This window comes from Hipposideros armiger, unplaced genomic scaffold (assembly GCF_001890085.2).
Source record: "Hipposideros armiger isolate ML-2016 unplaced genomic scaffold, ASM189008v1 scaffold_650, whole genome shotgun sequence".
NCBI lineage: Eukaryota > Metazoa > Chordata > Mammalia > Chiroptera > Hipposideridae > Hipposideros > Hipposideros armiger.
In genome coordinates this window covers 587,520-613,179 of record NW_017732000.1, presented here as the reverse complement: position 1 = coordinate 613,179, position 25,660 = coordinate 587,520, and the positions used below count along the sequence as shown (strand labels likewise).

Here is a 25,660-nt window from a genome sequence, read left to right as displayed (position 1 = left end):
GCTTTTTTTTTTTCTTTGCTTTGCTTTTTTTTTTAAGCTGAGCCATCCTGCCACCTGTTGGCAGCTCAGCAGCAGCTCAACTGGGGCCGGGAATCGAACCAGCGACCCTGTTGCTCAGAGCTCGCACTCTTGAGCGAGCTCTTAACCAACTGAGCCACTTGGCAGGTCCTTATTTACTGCTTTCTTAAAATGAGATCCTACTAGGTTTCAGGAACCTGTTTTAGGGCAAATTTAATTCTCTTTCTTCCCCAAGGCAAATTCTAATTCATTATGTGCCTTCCCCCTTCCCCTCACCCCACTTCAAATTCCAAATGACAATGAACACAAATAAGATTTGTTTTCACAAGAATTCCATTTTCAAACTAATTTTTTTCATTCATTTAACAAATTAGTTGGTATTTACTTATGCTAGGCACTGTGCTAAGCAAAAAAGATGAGACCCTTGCCCTCTAGAGCTTAGAATTGAGTGTGATTATTAGTTTCAGGCTTAAGCCTGTTACAGGCATCCTTCAGAGCAAGGTGCTCACTCTCTAGGCCTAAAGCAACATCCTACAATTACTCCACTATGAAGCGAAAGTTTCAAATGATTGAGCAGCGCAAGATTTTGTTCCTCTGTCAGCATTTGTTAATTCATATGTAACACATGAAATTCTGTTCCTTATGAAACTGCTTAATAGTATGAAATGACATATCTGAGATTTGCTTCAAAATATTTGGTGGGGGTTAGTCGGCAAGGTACAGAGTTGGTTCATTGGAATTCATTACATTATTCTATCTACTTTTACATCGTTTTGGACTTTTCCATAATAATTTTTTAAAACTGTAAAAGACTGTTAGCCAATACCAAAAAAATTAATTTCCGGAATTTCAGGAAGCTACAGAGAAAGACAGCACAGGGCATTTCAATGTATTTGATTTTAACTACCATGGGACCCTGAATCTTAACCTTAGCTCAACTATAAATATCAAGTTCCCATCATTTCAAACTGCTCATTTGTTAAACCGAAGATAGTAATGCTAATCTATGTCAATAAAAATACAATAGGACTCTGTGATAAAAGTTATTATAGAGAACCCTACAGAGGTACAATACTAAAGTATATAAATACTAATACCAACCATGGAAAAGTATTTTCGTATTTTCTTTTCTAGCCTAGTAGGTGAAATGGGGTTGTTATTGCAACACCACACACTTTCCAAATGTAAAATAATATTTCTTATGTTACTCAAGCTTATAGAGGTGATGACAGAAATGTAAAACTGAAGCAGAGATAATAAAATATGTGGTATTGGGATCAAAGCTAGATGATTTTTTAAATATAACACATTTCACTTGACATTTCCCAAGAATCTCTGAAGCTCTCATTTAGAGTCAACAGCTGGTCCAGATGATGAACAATTTAAGATCTCGTGGCCATATTTAAACACACCCATAACCACAATAAATGTTTGTAACGGCATTTTATAACATAACAAAAAGGCTATAAAGCATTTAAAGCAAACATTTTCACATTTACTCTTCATAAAAATCACGTGAGTTACGTCAGTTAATGATAATATTATTAAAAACTAAGAATCTGCGTATGTCTCCAACTCACGGGTAGAGGAGCCAAAACTAATCCCAAAACATCTACACCCAAATTCCTTTTATTTATATTATCCCAAGCTGCAGCTGCTGAAGGAGTTCGTAATTAAAGATATAAAACCTAAACACAGGGAAAAAATTAGAACATAAGATAAGCTATCAACAGCCAAACGTGTGGTCTGGGTAATAAGCACTGGTGAAGATCAGGATGGGAGAAGATCATCGATGGGCTCAGGCTGTTGCAAAAGGTCTCCTAGAAGAGTGAAGGTCATGTTAGCCATGAGGAGGCCCACCTCACAGAAGTACAGGGGTGGCCTCCTATTTCTGTAGAACACTTTCCATAATCAAGAAACCTTGTCAAATTTTTAACTGGACTACACTAATAAATTAATTGGTTAAAATAAAGGGTTATAAAAGCATACTGTGAGTCTTACATTCAAAATAAGTGTTTTGCACAGCAAAGGAAAACATCAACAAAATGAAAAGGCATCCTACAAAATGGGAGAATATGTTTACAAATCATATATCTGATAAGGGGTCAATATCTAAAATATATAAAGAAGTCACACAACTCAATAGCAAAAAATCCCAAACAATCCGATTAAAAAATAGGCAGAACTGAAGAGACCTTTTTCCAAAGACGTCATGCAAATAATCAACAGATATATGAAAAGCTGTTCAACATCACTAATAATCAGGGAAATGCAAATCAAAAGGTTTGGAAAGATATTTTTCCAAAGAGGGCAGACAGATAGCCAATAGGCACCTGAAAAGATGCTCAACTCATCATCAGGAAAATGCAAATCAAAAACACAATGAGCTATCACCTCACACCTCATCAAAATGACAAGAGATTACAAGTGTTGGTGAGGATGTGGAGAAAAGGGAGCCCCTTTTCTGCACTGTTGGTGGGAATGTAAATTGGTGCAGCTGCTAAAGAAAACAGTATGGAGGTTCCTAAAAAAAAAAAAAATTGAACTACCTTATGATCCATCAATTTCAAATGAAATCACTGTCTTAAAGGGATACTTGCCTCCTCCCCATATTCATTGCATTATTCACAGTAACCAGGACATGGAAACAACCTAAGGACCCATGTACTGATGAATGAATAAAGAAAATGTATTGTATATATACAATGGAATATTATTCACCCATAAAAAAGGAGGCAATCCCGCCATTTGCAACAAGACGGATGGACCTTGAGGGCATTTTGCTAAGTGAAATAAGTCAGATAGAGAAAGACAAATACCATATGATCTCACTTATATGTAAAAATCAAAAACAAAATGAACTCATTGAAATAGAGAACAGATTAATAGTTGCAGGGATGGCGGGAATGGGTAAAGGTGGTCTAAAGATACAAACTTCCAGTTAGATACGTAAGTTCGGGGGATGTCATGCACAGCATGGTGACTCTAGTTAATAATACCATATTGTATATTTGCAAGTTGCTAAGAGAATAAATCCTAAAGAGTTCTCATCATAAGAAAAAAATGTATAACTGTGACGATGGATGTTGACTATACTTATTGTGATCATTTCACAATATATACATGTATCAAATAATTATGTTGTACATCTTAAACTAATATAAGGTTATATGTCAATTAATCTCGATAAAACTGGGGGAAAAAATTAGCACATATTTTGTTTTGTTTCAACAAGGAAGAAAAGGAACAAAGAGGTCTTGGCCCCAGTGTAATAAAACCATGGCAGACTAGGAGACACTAATATTCCATGATAGGAAAGGTGAGTACAGTGAGTCCCCAACTTACGAACGAGTTCCGTTCCGGGAGAACGTTCGTAAGTTGGATTCATTCGTAAGTCCGACAAAGTGAGTCTTCTACACCTTTGACACAAATATACAATGTAAAGCCAATGGCTGAACATTTTGTGTTATAAGAACGAGCGACGTCAACCATCTTTTCGCCTCTGTCCAATCTCTCAATTATTTTCACTTTTGTTTTCCATGGCTATTGCTTTGCACTTCCTAGCAGTCCCCTCCACATCACCACTGCTTTTCCTCCTGCTTCTGGACATCCTGGGCTCTGATTGAGCGCTGTACTACTGTACTGTACACTGTCACACTGTACAGTAAGCACACAGCAACACAACTGTGAAAACATCCGGCAGACACGTGAGCTACTTCCACGATTTGTTCGCATCTATGAATATTCGTAATGCAAGGTCCATTTGTATCTGTGAAAGTTCATAACTCGAATGTTTGTAAGTCAGGGACTTACTGTATTTGTTGCTCCAGGCCCAACAGCATCTAATAGAGGAAGCTATTGCTGCTGCATTGTTAGATAGCATTAGAAATTGTTGCTCGGAAATTCCGGAAGATGAACCACAGAGGGACGTTAGCACATACGTTATCTATTCTGAATAAAAATTGCAGCTTATTTGTAACAATTAGTTGATCCAAGGCAGAGCACGGATGTACTTCTTTTTCAACATACCAAGGTAGCAAACTGGTGTGTACCAAATTAGGAAATTACTAAATGATATCACGTGCTCCAGAAGGGTTAATACAACTGATATGGAAAAGCAGTCTGTTCCCCAGACATCCCTTTTCTCACCCTGATTCACAGTAGGATCCGCTGTGTTAATAACAACGCTTTGCAATTTTATATCACTTTTCCTGCTAAAAGCTCAAATATGAGTTGATATGGCACATCACAAACTACACAGATGGCGCTCCACAGTTTCCACAGCTCTGACTGCATAGCTCATTTAACTTACTAATAAATGTTCCTATTTCAAGATAAAAAACAAATATGAAAAATTAAGGAAAATGATCGAAAGGCAGTGACTTTTCATATCCAACTCAGTGGCATCTGAAAGGGTAAGACTGGTAGAGCCCCAGGGCACGACACAGTTCCTTCGGATGCTTCCAGAAAAGTCCTGCCAAGCCACCGGCCTGCTGGGAGGTGAAGACAGGGCTAGGCAGTGAGACTGATAAAGTTAATTCACAGATGGGGACCCACAAAATGCAGGCCACCCCAGTGGTCTGGCCCACGTCATAAATGTAAACCTAAGTCAGCCTGCACTTACAGGAAACACCTGGCAAGGAAACCTAACGTCCACCAGTCACAATCCCCCAAGTCAGCTTTAGCCAGCTCACCTTGCCCTGGAAAACGGACCTGCTGCCCTTACAAGGAAATCCCTGACCTCCTAACCCAGCATGCCTGTTCTCACGTTGCCTCTGACGCTCTATAAACTTGCACTTGCTCGAAGCCCCTCGGGAGGAGCGCTCCACTGCCTGCGAGGTAAGGTCCTCCCCCAACTCCTGGACTGTTTTCCCTTGGTTGAGGGACATCAAACTTGTTACTAAATTGTTTGTTTTGTCATTTGACAAGGTTGTACTATTTGCTGTGTGAATGTGCAACAATCAGACCCAAAAGGAAAAATTCTCACCAAAGAGGAGCTAGGCCTGGAATGACCATCTTCTGTTTTAGTCCCTTGACCAATAATGACTCATTGAAGGTAGACACATGGTCAGAAGACTAGAAATGGAGTAATGATGTCAGTCTAAAGTATAACAGCATTACTGAGATTTATAAGTCATACTTATAAATGGTTCTATTCTATATGTAGTGGTAGACTACAATCATCCTAGAAATTCCTTTATGCTATTCACAAATGCATTGCTCATTATAGTAAGAGAAGGCATTTAGTTCTTTGAAGTTCATGAGCAGAGCTTCTAAGTGTTCTTCACTGGTAACTATAACTATCTCATCTCTCCCTGTGGATCTGGAAATTCTCCGCTAGGGAATTCAGCTATATAAAGTTTTCCGTTGTCTCGGGGTAAATCAGTGTACTCCATTTGTGTAGTAACTCTGGGGAAACACAACTGAATACAGGCCTCCTCTGGTATGATTTGTGAAATGTGAATTTATCTATGAAACAGGCCAGATCTTGGAAAATTCATAGAATCAACTTATCCCTATGAAGAACAGAACTTTTACTAATGATCAGGTTTAATTAAACTGTACAATGAAGACCACTGAGATGGAGAACAGCTAAAGAGATTTGCTTTGCTTGGCGATTCAAGTGGCTTTGTAGCATCTACTTACAGGATTATTGTCAAGCTCCAAGAAAAACAAATACATGATTTTGGTGAATTCTGTCTGACCATTCTTAACAAGAGCTTCATTTTTTTTCAGATAATTATTGTATATTAAGCCACATCCTGAATTAGTCAAAAATAACATTCAAGTCTTATGCAGTAATTTTCTCAAAAGAAAAGGATTATAATTGTAATCAAAACCAGTCAATGATTCCAATACTGATGTCCCATTAGATATTTCGCTGAAAAATCTAAGTATAATCTCTTCATAGAGAATACCACTGTCCACTTCTAAGGCCAACACTTAGATGTCAAACAAACATTCAATCTCCCAGGTTAATGAAATGTGAATTTTATGTACTTTATTTTTCTGGTACTTTTTATATAATTAATAACTTCTGCCACCTGAGTAGTTTTTAAAATACCCCCCAAAAGGGCTCTAAAATATGACATGCTTTCAGTTTATTGATTTAAATCACCCTTCACTCACTCTTCTGCATAAACCAGCACCATCAGCTTTGCCTTCAACTTCAATGGACTCACGTGCATGTAACAAGGTAAACCAAGTGATACCTCAAATAATCTGTCCTCCCTCCCACCTCCATCCATTGCAAACCACTGAATTAGACCAACTAAGTGCTAAAATGCTATGTGATTATAATAATATTCATTGTGTGATCAGAGTTATAGGACATTTACTCTGAACAGTTGATAATTACAAGGTAGTTTAGAATGTATCCTTACAGACGCTGTTCCAGAGTGTGCGTGACCCTTGCATTTCTGGAACATTTAAGGAAACTGGGGCACAAGGTCCCGCTTGTTCAAGTGACGGAGGCAGACCACAATCCAGGCAGTGTGGCTCTTAAGTGCTACTCCAAACTGACTTCACAGAATTAAAAAACAGATAAAAATCCTCTTGCATCCAAGGAACTCCACTGTTTGCTGGTGCGTTCTATTTACATCTTCCAACACAACAGTCCACAAATTGTTAATAGATTCTCTAGGATTTTACAACCTTTCTGCCCTTCGGTGACATCATCTGGTAAGAGAGAGGAGGAAGAAAAACTAATGACAAGATCTTGAAAGGTTTTCCTTTCATTTTATCCTGAAAATGGAAATGCCTTTTCCACAGGAAAATCTGTGACTGGTGGTATATAAAATGTCATTAGTTACCTCAGTGTGTGGTTTTCTTATCTCTTTCTGCTACTGAAAAACTTAATATGGAAGAGTAAGCTCAAATCCTGCACGCAGAAAGACGATGGATAGTTTTGTCTGGTAATCTCCCGGCTGACGGCCCCTAACCTCTACTCCTTCTCGGTTCCTAGCATTCCTACTGGAAAGGAGGGTTCCAGCCTCCTGCCTCCACTGAGGACTGAGACCAGGGGACCTTCAAGCCTAGCTCCCGACCACATCTATCAGAATCACCTGAAGAGTCTTTAAAAAACCAGAGACCCACCCATAGTTTTCTAAACCTCGGAGAGACGGTGGAATTTCCATTTTGCTAAGCAAGGTAGACAATTGATGCACTCTGAAATTCTAAGTCCTGGACTCCAGATTTAGAATAAGAAGTCTATCATCCATGCTCCCAGCACATAAAAAGCAGCATCATTTTGAGCAAAAAGCTGCCTTATCTATACAATGATCTGCTGAAGCAGCACCATTCTGGTGCTTTCAGAGGGGACTGTGTTAATTATTACCCACATCAGGAGTGGCTTTCAGCACTAACTCCCTACAACTGTTGCTAGTAAAACAAACAGTCCAAAATTTATGTCATGACCATTTAAATCAAGAGTTCTACACAGGAAACACAGGAATAGTTAAGACAAATAACAGAAAGCAGCCACATTTCTCCTATGGGGGGGCGGGGGGGGCGGGGAATTCTAGAATTTAAAGTAACATTTTAGAAAGATTAATTAATACCCTGGAATCCTCCTTGGTGATAAACAGATCCTTTACCGGAAGATTTCTTTAAAATCTAATTCATTCTGCTTCATCAATAATAAAACCTATTTGATCCTCACCACTTGTGAGGCAAACAAGTATTATTATCCCCATTCAACAAAAATGGAAACTGGGCCTCAGAAACATTCAATCACCTGCTCAAAGTGACAGATCCACCCACAGGCAATACATACTTAATCATTACGAAACTTACTTTTAAATCATACAAAGTTTCCCTGGCAAAAAAAAAAAAAAAGCCTCTAATTTTTACCAGAAAGTTCTTCTAAATGTCTAACTAAAATCCCATTAGCTATAGTTGGAGAACATTGCCTTTTGTGGGACTAAAGAACAGCTGGTCATATGTAGCGAGTGACTTCACATATCTCAACATTAATTCTCCTTCCTCTTCTCTTGTTTTAAAGGAAAGGACAGTAACACTCCGACTTTCTACAACTTAGCCTGTGACAGATGATGGTTCCAAAGACGACCACAACCTCCCAGCCCACGTGTTCGTCTTCTGATTCAACTTTTAACATGCCTCCCAAGGAAAGCTCGGATCCATGTTCCCAGGTCTACGTTCTGAATCTGGACATGGGAGTCTGAGACTAAGGCATGAGTGACCCTATGTGACTTCCACGGTTAAGTCATAAAAGGAGATACCACTTCCTTGGAACGCTCCCTCTCTGAACGCCAACAGCCATGCTGTGATGGAAGCCCAGGCAGGTGTACAGAGAGGCCATATGTAGGGATTCTAGCCCAAAACGCAGCCGAGGTCCCGGCCAACAGCCACACCAAAAACCAGGCACGGAAGGGAGCAAAGCAAGCCGAGAGCCAATTCCAGAGCTGAGCCATTGCCTCATCCTGGCTTTGAGCTTCCCGGCTGAGATGCGCGACTTCATGGAGCAGGTAAGCTGTGTCCATCAAGACACACATCACACATTTTCCAATCCCGACCCACAACATCTGTGAGCACAGTGCCACCAAGTTTCGGATGGCATATTCCGCAGCGACAGTAAACAGAACTCCCTAAACCAGAACACGAGCAAGAAATGAAAAGGAGGCAAGGAATAAAAGGCTTCCTTCTGAACATTTCAAAACAAATATCCCAAATTCTGGGCCCTAAACTAAACACCACTAACTTTACTGATATGAGTCTCTCAGATTCTCACATAAATCTTATTAAAAATGCATATAAGAGGAAATGCAAACATACTATAATATTTTCTATTTTCTTCCTATGCACATGTCTCGAGAATGCCTTTTCTCTTCTCTGACAAAATCTCAATTAGCCATTGAGGCTCAAATCAAACACTACAGCAGCTATGAAGCCTTTCCTCACCACGCAAAATTAACTGTTCCTATAAAGTATCTGTCTGGCCCTCTGCTTAAAATTTTCTATTCTAAGGCATATATTGTATTGTAATTACTTGTCTCTTTCCATCCCTAAACTGTCAGATCGTCAAGGATGGGGCCATTTCTTTTTTAATCTTTGTATTCCCAATGTCTGTAGAAAGGAAGTACTCATTAAGTTTGCTGAATAAACAATAAACAAGCCTGGTTTCCAAATCCACAGCAGATAAAGTGCAGAATTTCAGAAAGAAAAGGGACTGTTATTAAAAATAAAAATTTTTTTTAAACATACACACATATACACAAAAAGTAAGACCCTGTGAACAGAGACAGAGAACTGCAAGTTCAGAGGTTAGCTAGAGTCCCACAGGGAGGGGTCTACAATTCACAGTTACTTAGTGGAGAGACAAACAAATCAGTATCTTAAAAGATCTCATGGACCCCAGTGAATTTTGGCACATTTCAAATCAGTTTAGAAAATAGGGAAATACTATTTGTTTTAAAGTATTCTCTCTTAAATAACTAATTTTAAAATCTGAGGTGCTCAAAGGAATAAAGCCAGAACTGGAAAAAGTCAGATATACAAGACCTCAATTTTCTGAAGATTTTGTACAGTTACTGTTTCACGATAATATCACTTTCTTTAGATAGTAAATTCCCGACATACAAACATTCAAGTTGTGAACTTTCACAGATACAAACAGACCTTGCATTACGAACATTCATGGATGCAAACAAATCGCAGAAGTAGCTCGCGTGTCTGCCAGACATTGTCACAGTTGTGTTATGTGCTTACTGTACAGTGCGACAGTGTACAGTACAGTAGTAAAGCGCTGATCAATCAGAGCCCAGGATGTCTGGAAGCAGGAGGAAAAGCAGTGGTGATGTGGAGGGGACTGCTAGGAAGCGCAAACCAATAGCCATGGAAAACAAAAGTGAAAATAATTGAGAGATTGGACCGAGGCGAAAAGATGGTAGACATCGCTTGCTCTTTTTTTTTTTTTAAATTAAAGTTTATTGGTGTGACAATTGTCAGTAAAGTTATAAATTTAATTTTCTTGATGTTGAAAACTTTTGTTTGATCAGTGGTGAGATCAGTGCTTTATTTTTTAATTTACAGTGGTCAGAAAACTCTCTTCATGATTTAATTATGCTCATACATTCTTAGAAGTCTCTAGTTTTTTGTATATAAACATTTAAACATTTTGCAAAATTGTATTTTTCAGGGACATGCATTTTCTAATGACAACTGAGATGTATCAATTTTGAATCCATTTTTATGGAGTTTGCTTTTCATTTTTAAATGGAAGCTGTTATGAATACCCTTTATTATCATCCCATGTTCTCGTTATTTTCCTACTAAATACATTTTTTTTTATTGTTAGTTTCAGGTGTACAGAACAATGCAATAGTTACCCTTTTCACCCTCACAAAGTATCGCTTGCTCTTATAACATGAATCGTTCAACCACTGGCTTTACATTGTATATTTTGTATCAAAGGTGTAGAAGACTCACTTGGTCAGACTTACGAATGAATGCGACTTACGAAATGTTCTCTCAGAACAGAACTCGTTCGTAAGTCGGTGGGAACTACTGTATTATTTTTGTAGCCCCCCAAACCCCCGCCACATACACACACACACACCTATCCTTAATGTCCCTGTCGTGGTTACATTTCAGAACCCTGAAGTATTTTCCTCCCAGCTGACCCAAAATAGCCCATATTTGTTAAATAAAAAGGCCTATGTACAGCCCTACTTTTCTTGCCATTCCTGATGGTTCTTATCTGTTTCCTAAGTATACGATTTCCCAGTTTAAATACCAAAAATAATATTCGCATTATTCTTGAGCGGAACATTTGGTTTTGCTGTTTTATTGTGGGGGTGTCTGCGTCTCTGCCCATCCAGTCAGGTTCAGAGCAAGGCTCATGGCCATTAGCCTCACAATGTTCCACCTCCAAGAGTAAGAGTAAGAGAAGATAACCGTGGCTTTTGTCTTTTTTTTTTTTTCTGAAGCTAAAAGTTTCAAGCTGAGAGTTATTCTGGGATTATTTAAATTCTTGTGTTATTTCTTGTTTTCTTTGAGTGCTAGTGTCTTTCCCACCCACAACTCTTACCCTGAGGTTATTAGGAATCTAACTACGCCTTTTCCACTGCGTTAGGCAGGCGAGACTAACCTCGCTGATGCATACTGCACACCTGTGAGTGATTTTTACCTTTCTACTCCATTTCTCAAAGTGAGAATGAGCCCCGGATAACCACTGTGATTCATAAGGGAACACAGGCTCTACTATACTTTAATGAGGTTCTCAAGTAGGAAAGAGAAGAAGGATTAAAAAGAAACGAAAGAAGCAGGAAATCATTTGGGAGGAGGAAAATCAAAAGGGAGAACAAATGAAGACACTGCAAAGAAAAAGCAAAAAGAAACAGAAACCTTCAAATTCAAAGTTAAGGTGTCGTCAAATATTCAAGACACTCAGCTGCCACACTCCTAAAAGCCCCAGGAAATTTTTGTCTCTATAACATTACTCCAAAGAAGTGTTTGAATAAAAGCTTTCAATTTACCAAAGAGGGCTACAAAATTAATGTCTCGATCTCAAACCCCCCTCCTCCTAAGACAGAAACCTGCCTTCCAACAGGAAAAAACTCTGACAAGTTCTCTGAGTATAAATGTTCTCATTGGCAGGTGTTACCTCTACACTTGCATCCTTCACAGCACTAGGTGTATCTCCTTACCATGTATTTGTAGAAAGCATATCTAGGTCCAGATCTAGAGACTTTAGAAGGAGCGTGTGCCACGAAAATGTTCTAAGATGCCACTATCTCAAGCAATAAGCTCTGAAAGGTTATGCTTTTCTATAGCCCTGATCAAATTCATTAATATATTTAACAATTTAATTTCCTAACACTTCTGAAAAAACTGAAGTCTGAACATTGAAAAGGTTGCTTGCACAACAATGTGAATTCACCTAACATTACTGAACTGCCCGACAGAGTGGCGCGCTGGTCAGACGTTCGCTTGGGAGCGCAAGCTCTGAGCAGCAGGGCTGCTGGTTCGGATCCCACATGAGGGCCAGTGATGCTGCGCCCTCTACAGCTAAGATGGTGAACAACAGCTCGACCTGGAGCTGGGCTGCTGTGAGTCTCCGGCGATGGCGTAGGCTGCGGGGGGCTGGCCGGCAGCTGGCGTGAGCTGCTGTGAGCAGCTGTCCAATGGCCAGCGAGCGACTGCCTCACCCGGGAAGAGCGCAATGATAATACCAACATGGGCCAACAACTAGACTGAAGAACAAAAAAGACAGCTACTTGTCTGTTCTCCTTCCCCAATTCCCCAATAAAACGTTTAAAAAAAACAAACTAAGATTGTAAATTTTATATGGATTTCACAATTAACACTTTTTAAATTAGAAACAATAAGCTTTAAAAAAAAGTCAGTGTCTAAAAAGAAAACAAAATAAAGAACAAACAAAAACTAGGGGGCTGTTTCATATTAAAAGACCTACAGAACCAAATACAATGAGTGACCTTGATTAATCCTGGTTTGAAAACCAAAGCTGTAACAGACATTTTGGGGACAACTGGGGAAATTGAAGTAGGTGGTTGATATTTGATATTAGTTTTCTTAGGTGTAACAGTGCTATTGTGTGGGTTATATAAGGTAATGACTTTAAGGCAAGGTACTTTGTAAATAAAGGGTCGTCTATAACTTACTTTCAAATAGTTCATCCAACACACACACACACACACACACACACACACACACACACACACACACGGAAAACGACAAAGCATATTCAGCACTGAAATGCTATTTAGCCGCTCATTCTGCCACATTACTGAAGCATCATGGGAGCTAAGAAATAGAGACAGATGACACTGCATGTCACAAAGCACAACCCTGCTTTTCCACCTGAGTTGTATACTGTTTCGACTACTTAATATATAATTGGTTGGTGACAGAATGTGAATAGAGGACAGGCAGATAAATAGCATTCTGACTTATTCTGCAAATATAGTGATCCCACAAAATAAGAAATTATTTTTTGAGTAGAAATTTTAGGAGAAGGTGGAGAATATTTTTATAGGTGTTGCCACAAATATATATTAATGTGTGGACCATAAGGGCTTTGCTCTTCAGATAGCTGTAGAATTCCATTATTTTATCTATTGAGACAGCAGCCCTTCAAGTGACAGTTTCGTTCTTCTTTATCACTTCTTCCAAGGAAGTATTTAAGTGCCAGCCCTGGTATACTTTCTTTGTATTTGGCTTTGTTTTATTACCTTTCCAGAACTACTGAATTTCCCCAAGGTTTTCTTTACCTTTTTTCTCCTCTTTCCGCTATAAACGGAGATTATTAATCCCTCTTCTCACCATAGTGTCAAAATATTCTGCAGGGGAAAATTTAATAAGTCTGGGTATGAAAAATGCTCAGTTTTACTGAAGCCACAAAGCCAAAAATTTAAGTCTTGATTGTTTCTGATTTGAAGGTAAGTGGACTTTCTTCTTTTTATATACCTTTTTGTAAAATCTGTAATCAGTGTAATAAGCAACTTACTAATAACTTCTGAATATTGTTAGACTCCATTTGTTTTGACTGATTATATATATTGCTATTAACTGAGATCAGTAATATAAGCTCCCAAATACAGCTTTATTTCAAAGGATTGCTTCCTGAATTTTAGAATAACATTAGTTTTCTCTAGGCAAATCAAAGAGCATGTGAACCAACATACATGTTCACAAGAGGCCTGGAAAAACAGACTAACCGGTACAAAGGCTCAGATAAAAGTAGAAAGGGAAAATGGGTTTGTGACAGACCTAACTAGTGAGTGTTTGGAAATGTCATATTGTAGGGAGTGGGAAATCATTATTATAAAAGGGGTATTCGGGGAAGATCGGTGTATTAATGACTCAGAATATGGAAGGAAAATTTGTTAAACCGCTTCAAAATATAGTTTTAAAATGAAAGCCTTTAAGCTGTTCTATATACTATCTGAGAGGAGGGGCAGAATAAAAAATATATATAAATATATAATTTCCCTTCTTACTATATACCCCAATTTTAGCACATCAATAAGAACACAGGTACAATATCATGTTTTACCTGTTTTGGTCAGACAATAAGCCGATGCATATAATCATTTTAGACACATTTATAGAATACAATAGAAGGGCAAATTTTAATGCCAGCACTTTAGTTCATCGTCTTTCTCTCCTTGATATTTAACTCCAAAGAATGTATATCAAAAATTTTAATTTGCTTTACTAACTTGTTATGAACTCAACACTCTGTGTATTTATCTAAAACTTCCCCAAAAAGCCCGTATAAGTCGCCTAATCCACTTAAAGTAACAATACTCTCAGTTGACTACTCAATTTGATCAAGCTGATAAACCAGTAATACATCGTGAAAAATCTTTCCAGCTACAAGGGCATGTGTGTACCTTCTATACATTCCTTCAGTGCGTTACAGGTTTCTGTCAAGGCCCTTCTTCGCGTCAGTCTTTTCCCATCTGCCCAGATCCAACACAGCAGCTCCTCTGGAGGCCACTCCAGTTTCTTGCTGCTGCCACTCTCTTGTTTACCCCATTCTACATACACTCAATGAATCCCTTTCTCGAAGAAGAGTAAACACCTATGAAAAAATGAGGCAGGCCCGGAAAGACTGGGCTGAAGCTGCTAGAGATACCTGAACCCACTGGGAACTTTCTCAAGGAGGGACCGGAAAAGGGCTCGCAGAGCCTGGAAAACACAGTCGCTCGCTGAGAAGGCTGCCCTCGGTCCTGAGGCCAAGCCAGGCGAAAAAGCAAGGAGCTCAGTCTCCGAAAATCACAGGCCCCAGAGGCCTGCCCTTGCCTTACATGGTCTTTATCTGTTCTTGGGTGGTGTCGCGTCCTCACTCCTCACTGAAAAAGGGAAAAGAATCCCCAAACGCTCGGTGTGGTGACACAGAGCATGGGGTAGGAGGGCTGTGGGGCCCAGGGGTGCCTGGAGGGAGCCGACCCTCAGCACTGTCATCCTGTTCCAGAATTAAGGGTGCAGGTCAGACGATGCCATACATGACAGCCGTGGTGGGCAGCCCTGATGCAGACAACTGGTGTGCGGGTGACATCTGGGACCCCAATCCCCTGGGACTCACCCCATGCGCCATCTACCACAGGCTCTCTCTCCTATCTCCTCTTCCCTTCCTCCCCCACCAGAGGGCCAGTGGCTGCCTCCAGTGACTGTGACAGTGAGGAGAGGCAGGGAGCAGCTGAGGACCTCTTGTAATGAGAATCATGACCCCGGCAGGAGTCCCAGCTCACCCTGCCCTACGGCTGTCCTGCATGCAGGGCCAGGCCAGATGTGCCCAGGTCCCGTCCCTTCCTGCCCAAGCGTCTAGCCTGCCTAGAGCCAAAAACCTGGGTTCCCGTCATCTCCTGGCTCTTCTCTCCTGAATGCCTTTTCTCAAAGGGAGAATATTTACTATTGCAGTGAGGTCATCAATGATTATGAGAATGCCGCTGTTATTATGTGAGTGTCCTTTAACCAGAGAAAGGTAATGCTCCAGTTTTATTTCTAATGTCCTTCAATGTCCAGGCATTTTGGTGACTTTTGTCACTGTCAAATGTCACAGTCAATGTGTTCAGTTCACAATGGGCATCATGTCATTTTCTTGTGTTATGTCTAATAGCTTAACGCCTTTCATTTGTTAGTACAATTCTTAATTATACACACCCCTTGCTTAAAATGAAAGGCAGTATAGCAAAAATAAAAGAGCTTTATGTGACTTCCATTTCCTCCACAAGGCTCCATTATTTATTTACTATTTCTTTATTCTTTTTTAAAAGACTCTGGTGGTGCTAGAACACAATAAACTGGCATCTGTAAATAGAATAAACATGTTTATATCATACTTTTATAGGAAAGCTTTAAGGAATCAAGGTATCAGTATTACTGAAAACAGCAACAAGAACACTACACAAAAAATAATTCTCAAAATATAATTACAGAAACAACGCACAACAATACACAGCCAGAAACTCAGGCAGGCGCCCCTAAGGTTTAGGAATGTGGTCACAATTTTCCCCAATCTCAATTCACCTCAGTATTTCCAACTGACCCCGTTTTGACCTAATGAACTTAACTCTAATGAACTTTCACGGCATCGAGCACTATGGAATCTGTAACAATATCCTTAAACAGGAGAAATAAAACACGTAAAACCTGGGGGAATGCAATACGCAATTCTATTAGACAACAGAGGCGCAGCACCCACAGTCTTCAGGCCCACAGCGCCCAGCAGACGACTAGCTTCCAACAAGTCAGCCAACTGCTGCACTGTGCCTGTGTTTAGTGATCTGTTTTCGCCCTAATGGCTTACTTAACAGATAGCCAGCTTCTCACTAAGTGCTGTTAGCAGAGCAACTCTGTGTGGTCAAGAGGGAAACCAGAGGTCATGATCATACATGAAATACGTAGGGATCCACCCATCTTCCATCTCCAACTTGAACCCGTCGACACGACAGTGGAATATAGTCAAATGAATAGTTCCTTCGACTGACTGCGGCGTTCAAGCTTACCCCACAAGATCAAAATAACTTTTCCCTCTATTGCGGAGTTCAGGGGAAAAAAACTGAGCAAGTCATGGAATAAGAGGATAAAGGAGGAGGAGGAGAAAAGTCTACAGAAGATTTAGACCCAAGCTGAATGAAGCAGCCTGAAGTTGTACCATTATTCACCATTCCATCCTCACTTCCAGGTACTGAGCCATGCTGGGCCTCGTCTCCACGCACAGGACGCCCAACACAGAGCCACGACAGGCTGCAGGCACGAGGTGGCGGGTACAGCCCAGCAGAATCGCCTTGGCACCCCCCACAAACCCCGCTGCCCGTCTCCGTAGCTATCACAACCAGCTTTTGTCATTTCAAGACAGACTATTAGGGAAAAGAAAAATATTGTTAAATTGTCAAAATTCATACATTCCTGACACTCAGATTTTTAATAAAGAATTTCTGTATTCCTTATTTTGGAATCTAAAAATATATGTGAAAGAATTTGCCACCTATGTGCCAACAACAACCAGAGGAGATTACCTAATAAACATATTTATGAATAATTCTATTTTTAAAATATATATACCAGTACAGTAAAAATGTATTTCAAAAAAATTTACCCATATAACTATCTAAATTTTCCATTTAGTTTGGCTCTAGAGATGCCTAGAAATGAGTCGAATAAAAGATACAGGCTCCTCTAAGATATGCAATTCAATTTTTAAATTTACATTTTAACAAAAACTGAAAGCTTTCGTTATCAAACAACAATAGAATTAAAAATGTTCATCTAAATTACTATTAAATATTCTTACAAACGCCGCTCTAACGCCCAAGAAAAGGGAAGTCATTTCATGTCTGAATCATGAGCTGACTGTATAAGCAGGGCTCAGCCCCTAGAAAAGGCAACCCTCATTTAGCTGGTATTTCAATGGGCAGAGATCAGCCAGCACCAAAAGGAGCTTCCAAAACTCACTCACACTCTCTGCAAGTTAAGCCTTGGAGATGTGGGATCACATTTCATACGGACACACTAAATGAACAGAAAATGCCATGCATTATATTTTCATCTGTGACAACAAGTCTTCAGTCCTCGGCAGCTGGAACACTGCACGCAGTGCGTGCTGACCCCCACATGTGCCTAAGGTGAAAGGGCTCCCTGGCAGCTCTCCCCACTCCCTCCAAACAATTGAGCAGACAGAAGAATTCCACAAATAGCAGAGCACAAGTCAGATGACTGCATATATTATCAGCCTTCTTTGGGGACTACAATATCTCAACACCGCGTCGTCATCCATGCTACATGGATTGCAAAAAAAATCTGCAAAGCAAGCACCACACGATCACCACCTAATACGTAAACATACTAGAATTAAACATATTTTTAAGAAATAAGAAGCCACATATCTATGTCAGTGTTTCATCCTTTCTAAACCTATATATCCCTTACAGTGCTATCTCAATTTATTTTCTACCTCTCCTCCACAATCAAGTTTTCTTGAACTTATTTTCTGAGCATTGTATTGTAAGAAACAACAGGCAACCTGAATAGGATTTTTCAAAACCCACTACTACCCATTTTCCCTTTCCTAGTGGAGAATTACTGAGTTATCTCAACAAAGCACTGGATAAGACACTTACACACTATGCTGGGAGGAAGTGTAGCCTACCAGCTAACAAAAGCACAAGTTAAGGGGGCAGGGCTACGGGGCAATGTTTGCCTGGGTTCAAACTCCTCTCCAGTAGTCGGGCTATGTGACCTTTGGCAACTTATGTGACAGCTCTATACCTCCACTTCCTGAACAGTAAAAGAGGAACGATATTATCATATCACTGCATTAGAGTGAGAAATATACAAAAGTATACAATAAGGGCATCTTAACCTTACACCATGTTCTTAGTAAGCACTCAATAAATGTTACTCATTTTTACATTTATTACAGTTCCTACACTGTGAAAATTAAGGCAAGAAAGAATCCTGGAATTTAAGAATTGTTAAACACTGCACTTTCTCAGTGTAGGTCTTAAGATAATTAACATCTGTCTAGGTTTAGGCCTGCCTTGAGGCCAGGGTTTGGGGGATACCTGCTGACATTATTTGCAGGACTGGAACCATACAAATCTATTCATCCTTTTTTATGTACTAAACTAGACTGACAGCCTTATAAAGGCCTGCAAACATTTGCTTATCAGATTCCTAAAAGGAAGATATTCTCAGACTCACCAGTCCCTCTGAAATGTATGATTTCTTTCCCTCCTCACTAGTCAAAGTTAATTTCCCCCCCCCCCAAAGTTTTGCCCATAGGCACAATGACTTAATACCCTTTAAGCTTCATCTTCTGGAATATGGGGGTAACCTCTATTTAATAGGGTTGTAGCAAGAATGAAAGATTGGAACACATCTTAAAAAGCCTATACAGTAATTCCCATTTATCCATGGGGGAGCCAGCCCAAGACCCCCAGCTGATGGCTGAAACCACGGATAGTAACAAACCCTACATATACTCTGCTTTTTCCTGTATATATGTACCTATGATAAAGTTTAATTTATAAATTATGCAATTTCACAGATAGAAGATTCATTCTTACCGTAGATCTTAGCAACCACAGCATACGATTTTTCTTTTCTTATTAAGTAGAGAACTTTCACCTTTTCACTTCAAGGAAGTGCTTTAAGCATATCCAAATTCTTCTCTTTGGCATATCCAAATTGCCAGCATCACTACTCCTGCTGTTTGGAGCCACTCTTAAGTAAAATAAGGGTTACCTGAACACAAGCTCTAAAATACCAAGACAGTCAACCTAATAACCTAGATGGCAACTAAGTGACTGACCAGCATGGAGACCCTGGACAAAAGGATGAGTCATGTCTCAGGTGGGATGGAGTGGGATGGTGTGGGACTGACTGAGATTTCATCACGTTACACAGACATGCGATTTAAAACTTATAAATTGTTTATTTCCGGAATTTTCCATCTAATATTTCGGACTGTGGTTGACCACGGGCAACTGAAACTGCGGAACACAAAACTGTGGATAAGTGGGAACTACTGCAGCAGATTGTTGGCACTATTATCATTTACGTTACCACTGTTACTCTCCCAATACAGGCAAAATTTTAGTCAAGAATGTTACATCTAGAAAAACTGACAACCATAACAGAACACCATAACAGAATGGAGTTTTCCATCCTTTACAAACCTAGGGTGGTAAAGCCCAGACTGTGTCAGCCGTGAGGTAGCGCCAATGCACAGACAATGCATAGAAATGGGAGGGCCCTGATGCATTGCACTGTCACCTTCAACCAACTAAAGACTACCATCCTGACCACACGTGACATGATTTCAGAGGAAATAAAACAAATTCATACTTTCATTAAAGGAAATCTATTACTCATAAGCTAATCAGTCAAGAGAATATTTAACAACCTTTTTATTATAAACATTATAATCCTATCTTCAGGGGGAAAAACCCAAACCCAAATCAAAACAGAATTTTCTGACATTATATAATTAAAACTATACACACACACACACACACACTCAAAAAGGGGAACAAATCTTTAGTGTCAAAGCAAACTGAAAATTAAGGCAAACATGTCCCTTTCTACCTTCTCCCCCACCAAAACATGTCACCTACTCTATGTTCCCCCTTTAATCACTGGACTGTAATGGATGGTCTGTACTATCTGTGGACCCTGAGAAAAAAGAAAGCTATTAAGAATTCCTGGTGGTAACTGGGCTCAGATTTTAAAAAACAGAGCCTAGCAGCCATTTCTAAACAGGGGCCTCTAGCACAAATGACACTTCAGGGAGAAGCCTGCACTGAACTGCCTGCCTGCACTGTGTTCCTGCCATCTGAACCAACCCCTATAAAAGAGTTCCTGAAGTTGTATTTCAACCAATAGAATTGAGGCTTTGCCCATCCAATGGGAGCTACACAGCTATACCCCTTCACCAACCAAACAGAGGAGCTCCATTCCGACCAATCAGGACAGTGCTTTTTGGACCAATCAAACTGGGGGGATTTGGAGTCCTCATTTGCATGAGTATGGACAATCAGGGATCAGGCAAGGACTTCTCTCTATATAAGTCAGCTCCACTCTGACTCAGAGAGTCTACTTTCCCTTTCCACCAAAGATAGAAGACTGCATTTCCCTGGCTGGAGCTAAAATCTCACTAAAGCAGAGCAGGCCTGCACAGAGCAAAGCAGGGCTGCCTCACAGCCATGCTGCTTCATAATTGAACTGGAACACTACTGAGCTGTTCCACAGTCGTGCTGTTCAGTTGTGCTGTATCACAATTGAGCTGTTTGCACAGAATGAAGTTTCCTTCTTCACTGCACCTCAAATTGGGGATTCCTGTTGGTGTTGAATTGGCACCAACAACCATTGGTTGACATAAACTGCCAATGCTGGGACACTCGAATAACTCATTAAATAACTGAACAAATGAATGAAACAATGGTTAGTTGAGGCAAGAATGCAAAGACACGATCTAAAAAGCTCAAAATGAGGGGCCGGCCGAGTGGCTCAGTTGGTTAAGAGCTCGCTCAAGAGTTTGAGCTCTGAGCAACAGCGGTTTGATGCCAGCCCGAGCTGAGCAGCCGCTAAGCTACCAATAGGTAGCAGGATGGCTCAGCTAAAAAAAATAAAATAAAAATAAATAAATAAATAAAATAAAAAGCTCAAAATGAGATTTAAGTTGGCCATCAGAAACTCCTAACAGCTCATGATTGGCTGCCTATATGGCATAAATTCTGCCAGAATTCACCTGCTAACTTCAAGTCTCCATGTATCTGGCAACTGATACCCAAAGTAAAAATCATTTTTTTCTTTCAGAACTTTTACCTAGTTTTAATAATATCTACCTATAGATACCTCCTCTCTTTCTTACTTAAAATTAAGATTCTGTGTCCAAAAGCCTCAAAAGCAGCTAAGTAAAATACAACCATAGGTCGGTCCCCTGCTTATTGAATTCTTCTCTAGAAATTTCCAACTAGGGAACCATCTGAAAAATGTCTTACAATCAGTGTTTCCACAATTGCATTATGTCATCACAGCCACAGGAAGCCACAAATGTGCTCATTGATGAACATTTTATAGGGTAAACATACAAAATCTTGGCCCTAAAAACCAAGATTATTATGATCTATCTGCAGACGAGTATCTTACTTTCAGTTACCTTCATTGCACAAGTTTACCTTTAAGAGACCCACTCCTTTTCATAATCAGTTTTGCCTCAGTTTTAAAAAAGCTAGGACAACTTCACCAGCTTCTAAAATAGCCACAAAAGTCATAATCTCACTTCTATTTAGAAACTAGTATCTAGAATCCATAAAGGATGTATTTTCTTTATGCTGTCTAAATTGAGGGTCTGTAACACTAAAATTATATTTTATAGCTTTTACAGACATTACTTTTAATAGACTTTAAAGAGTAACAGAACATAACATTCTTTCTACACTTTGCAATTCATAAACCCTTCTACAAGCCTTTAAAACAAAAAAAAAAGGAAATAAACACATAAACGCTAAGATCTTTTTTGTTTAGAAAACAAGACATAGAGGTAAAAATTAGCTTGAGATATGAGAGAGTAGTAAAAAAACAGGGTTTCGTTCTGGTTTTCTTTAAATGGTTTTCATTATTGGTATGTAAATATAGTCTGACTTTTTCACTAGGAGAAAAGATCCTGATTTGCCGCTGATTTTATGATTTACTGCAATAAAAGACCAATACCTTAAAGCTGTGACTTATTTTCTCCCTCTTATTCTCAATTTAAAACTGATAGAGCATGTAATAACATAATTACCAAACAAAACTATAAACACAAAATATTGAAAAGCTAGCAATTTCTTCAATAGCCGTTTCGCCATAAAAATAGCTAAGCATTAATTATGCTTTCAAATATAATTTCAACCATGACATAATAATGGTCAAAATATCAACTAAGGACAGACTGCGCATTTCAGAAAAACTAATCTTCTAGAAAAATTGTTTAAAGAGACCCTTGCCCTCCTTTTTATTTTTTGCTACCCAACATCCTAAGGACTACTTAAAAGAATCGCTTTTAAACTCAATACAACACAATTTTTTCCTAAGAAATCCAAGCTGCCAACTTATGGGTCACATTTCAACCTGATGTGATTTGAAACAGCGAAGGTACTGAATCCTTAAATATAGGGTGTGTAATGGAAGACTACTCACAGGTCCTGGATTCTGAGGCTTGGGAAGCTTTAATATGATGTAACTATAGATAAAGCCAACTAAGGAGCATTAATTATCTCTTTATGAACTTTCCTATCACGGCCCAAGTCCTCCCCCCATCCTTACATTTTATATTTCCAGTAAAACACTCCTCTAACACTGAGCAAAAGTCATGTAAATATTTAACCAATGAAGGGTTAAAATCAGAGCCAAACTATCTAAAAAATATTAAATTCATAATTGGTGAGCTCTTGTCTACCCTCTGCTTCAGTATCCTGACATCTAAAAGTCAAAGAACTCCTCTGTTAAGACTGAAATTCCCAGGAGGAAGAAGGCTCAGACCCAGTCTAAGAGCACACAATGGAATCACAGCTGACGATGCACATCTTTTTCTAGATGTCTCCATATGCTTGAGAGGTTGTTGTTGTTTTTTCCCCCTAGCCAGGCATTAGGGGACTTGCTCCTCTCTGCCACCAAGAATCGGGAACATTTTCAGAGATTGCTGTAGAGAATGAAGTAAAATAATGTGTTGCTCTTGAGTACAGAAAAGAGAAAGAAGGGCACATGTCAAGAGTGGCCATCAGTAACTAAATTAACTAATGATTGGGGGGCGCGGTTTGAATGCTGTAAAATTTTTAATGTTGTTTAATTTATAATACTCCCTACTGGCAGCTGTTTGTTTTATCTTCATGGCTTTTAGTATTCTATCACTAACATCACACCTCAAAGGCTACAGCAAAATGCAATTAATTTTTGTCTAAATGAATACTCAAAATTACGCTGGATTGGAAACTCACATTATGAATTTGAAAATAGCACATTACAATGGAACACATTTGCAGGGTGTGGTACTGTCCCCTAAAACTACAGTCCGCCTCAATTCTTTCTTAGCAATCCAATATTAATAAAAGATTGAGAAACCAGTATAAACATCATGCACACAAAATTCCTCCAAAAAAACCTTCTGAAGATTAGTTCAATTTATGGGACACTGATCACAAAATAAATGGATTCATTCTCAATTTAATATTATTCATTCTTTGAACTCCCAAAGATTCTGCAAATTCCAGTTGGGAAAAAGCCTTGCTGCTGTCAGTATGCACTAACGTCACCAACAAAGAACAGGAACACACACGAACACACACACACACACACACACACACACGCACACACACACACAAATGTAGCAGCTGCTGTCTTTAAAAGGAGGCTATTCCTGCCCAGCAACCTGTTATCTTTATAGAGAACCAAAGACCTACCTTCCCTATTCTTAAGAGTCAGGAGTTGAGAAAGTCACTAGACTGAACGCAACCAACAGCTTAAAACCACCAAAGATGTCTCCTAACCTTGCATAAAACCAGAAAAGTGCCCACACACGGTACAATTCAGCAGTGCTTAACAAAAACCTAAAATAATTTATTTTTAAGACTCTTGTGTGGGAGTAATCTGGCAAACTACATTTTACTCCGGCTTCTTTTCTGTAGACAAACAGTCTTTGATTAGCTTCACTCCTTAATATACCAACGCTTTCTGTTTCAAACAGAGATGCTTTGGTTCCTGATTTCATTTTGTTTACTCAAGAAAGAGCAAAAACAAAAGACAAAAAGAAATGCATAACAGAAAACCACAACTTTTTTTTTTTTAACGTGATCCCCATATGCCGAACTTTCAAGCGCACTTTGGGAATTGGCGGTCTAATTAAACAAGGAACCAGTGAAGCCATTACAAACAATGATACTTTACACTCCCAATAATCAATTGACGTAAGGGTGTTCCTCTTCTGAGTACTCTTTCGAATTTCACTGTTGTCACGCCGGAGTAGCTGAGTCAAACCGAGGTAGAGGTAAATAGGTAACTCCTATAAGCCTCAGCACGTAAACCGGGCGCCGAGATCCAGAACACGGTCACTACAATATATGCCATTTTAGAAACGGGCCTGCGAGAGTTACTGCCACATCGTAAGTGGCTTTAGACTTCGTCGTGTCTACCGTCTCTTATGGTACCAGAGAAATACTGTATTTCGTGTACCTCTTCGTGACTCCTTGGGTCAGAGCCCCTACAAGTGACACTACCCTACAGATCAAGGAGCCGGTGACTAGGAATGGACCAGAGTGGATAGCTCTCTTGGCGTCTCCATGACTCCCCCGCCCGCGTGCAACTCTGCTCTAACTGGTCCGGAAAAAAACCCGCCCCCTTCCTTCCTCCAGTCCTCACGATTGGCTTACCCACACCCGGCAGGTCAGCTCCCCGCCTTCGATTGGCTCACTGCCCCATCAGTCACACGCAGTGAGATTCGGGTCGGTGGGAGGGGAAGGCATTGGAGGTGGAGTGGGAGTGGGATTAGAGGACGAGGTGGCGGAGGAGGGTGTGCAAGCTCCGTCCCCGGTTTGGGAAAGTTTCCCCTACCAGTGATAGACCCAGAGGCGCTAGGCCCAGTCCAGCTCCGAGCTGGTACGAGGGGCTCGGGTCCCCGATTCCCGCCCCTCGGTCCCGCAGGCCCCGGAAACCACTAGGGGGAGGGGGAAGAGGGAGGGACCATCTAACCAGGGAGCAACCCACCCCCGATCTCGGAAGAGACGCCTCCGGGACTCCCTGGAGGGGCCGGGGACAGGGAGTTCCAGCACGCAGAGACAACCCCGGCCCCCTCCCCCAGCAACCCCCAGGAGCCCGAGAGAGAAGGGTCCCCGGGCCCGGGGCGTGACCGTCGCTCGCCAGCCCGGAGGACCCCTCCCGCTTCCCGCCTGGGGCCCTGAGGGCCTGTCCCTTCAGGGGCGGGGAGAAGGGGGAAAGAAAAGGGGGCGCTGGCGAGCCAACCCGGAACCTCCCGGACCGCCTCCCGCCCCCGGCCCCGGCCCCAGCGCGCCTCCGGCACACATGCCCGCACCCAGAAAGTTAAGTCAGGGGCGAGCCCAGCTCGGCGCCGCCGCGGTCCGGCCCCCGGCTCCCCGCCCCCACCGCGGCCCGGCCTGCT

At 40.5% G+C, this 25,660-nt stretch overlaps 1 protein-coding gene across 3 annotated transcripts in view; it reads right to left on the bottom strand.

Moving 5' to 3' along the window:
- The window catches only part of NCOA2 (nuclear receptor coactivator 2), a 266,118-nt gene that overhangs the window by 239,452 nt on the left and 1,006 nt on the right, over positions 1 to 25,660 (bottom strand). The gene's annotated exons all lie outside the window — the stretch shown is intronic.